We start from the raw sequence: 1835 nt of genomic DNA, 5'->3' as shown, positions 1-1835 counted from the left end.
GCTGGAATTATCAGACCTAGCATACTCAAATAAGCATGTTTAATGTAATAGAATAAATAAGAGAGGCTTGAAAATATGACAAAAGAGCAAGCAAATGTGGAAAAAAAAAAAACTCAGAGGAAAGAAAAATAAAAAATTGAAATGTAAAACTCAGTAGATAGGTTTAAAGCTGGTTAAATATAGCTGAAAGGATGATTAGGGATGTGGAGGATAGAACAGAAGAAATTATTTGAAATATAGCCCAGAGAGACAAAGATAGGGAAAATATAAAATAGAAGTTAAAATTACATAGAAGATAGACCAACAAGGTCTATCATACATTTAATCATAATTCCAGAGGGAGAATAAATAAAAAAGAGAGAAGAGGAAATGTTTGAAAAAAAAATAATGGAAGAGTATTTTTCCCCCAAGTTTGTTTGTATGTATGTATGTATGTATGTATGTATGTATTTTTGAGAGAGAGAGGGCATGAGGGAGTGAGAGGCAGAGAGAGAGAGGGAGAGAGAGAATCCTACACAGGCTCTCACTGTCAGCACAGAGCCTGAAGCGGGGCTCGAGGTCACTTGATGCGGGGCTCGAACTCACAAACCGTGAGATTATGACCTTAGCCGAAGTCGGACGCTTAACCAACTGAGCCACCCAAGCGCCCCAGGGAAGATTAGTTTCTATAGATGGGAAAGGACCCAATCCATACAGTCAGGAAGCCAATAAAGTTTCCAAATATGCTAAAGAGAAATGTACACCCAGAATCATCGCAGTGAAACCACAGAACATAGCATGTTAAATATTATAATTTTGGCCACCACTGGCAGTCCTGGGGTGCCCCTGTCCCTGGATGAACTGCTTCTGAAAGGCAATGCCGAGAAGACACGAGGAGCTGGAGGAGGAAGGCAAAGAGGAGCTGGATGAGACCCTGTCAGAGACACTGTGGGGTCTGACAGAGGTGGTCCCAGAGAGGGTCCGGTCCATGGCTGGCGCCACTTTTCATCACTCCCTCTTTGGGGCTCAAAAAACGTGCAGGTTTTCCAGGCCAGCCTTCATGATCCTGGTGCTTCCTGTTGTCTTCGAGATTGAGAAGTTGCGAATGGAGCAGCAGCAACACCCACAGCGACGGCAGATACTTGTAGGGCCTAACGCAGGTTCTCAGGGGGCTTGCCAGGGCTCTACCTTCATTTCCTGGAAAGCTCTATATTGTTCCTGCTATCTGGCTTCTCTTGCTGGACAAGTTTGAAAATGCAGTAGTGTTTGAACTGCTGATTATTTGGATTATTAGTTAAAAAAAATTTTTAATGTTTATTTTTGAGAGAGAGACAGAGTGTGAGCAGGGGAGGGGCAGAGAGAGAGGGAGACGCAGAATCCAAAGCAGGCTCCAAGCTCTGAGCTGTCAGCACAGAGCCCAACATAGGACTCGAACTTACAAACCATGAGATCATGACCTGAGCCGAAGTCAGACGCTTAACCGACTGAGCCACCCAGGCACCCCAGGATTATTATTATTTTTTTACTTGGCACATTGGTCCATCTAAACCTGGCGGGGAGAATTCTCCCGAGTGTCTCACCTAGATTCCTCCTAACTTGCAACCGTGCCCTCCCTGCTGCACCATTTCTGCTGTCCTCACTCTGGCCATCCCACCCCTTTCACTAAATAACTTGTGACCTGAAGATCTCCTCACTATCCCATTGTGGCATAGGAACTGAGGCCACTGGGAAGGATGTACCCCTGACCATTTTTTGGTTTTAAGCATGGAGATGTTGGGAAGGGACACATACACAGTATGAAATACATAAGGCATCACAGCTGGGGTGTATTGTGAATTTCCATGCCCAAAGGGAGG

The 1835-nt window shown here is 44.7% G+C and overlaps 1 pseudogene; it reads left to right on the top strand.

Moving 5' to 3' along the window:
• Positions 1-735: 735 nt before the first annotated feature.
• LOC102953334 lies at positions 736-1277 on the top strand (annotated as a pseudogene).
• Positions 1278-1835: the final 558 nt, after the last annotated feature.

This window comes from Panthera tigris, chromosome C2 (assembly GCF_018350195.1).
Source record: "Panthera tigris isolate Pti1 chromosome C2, P.tigris_Pti1_mat1.1, whole genome shotgun sequence".
NCBI classification, from domain to species: Eukaryota; Metazoa; Chordata; class Mammalia; order Carnivora; family Felidae; genus Panthera; species Panthera tigris.
This window is presented reverse-complemented; position numbering and strand designations above follow the sequence as displayed.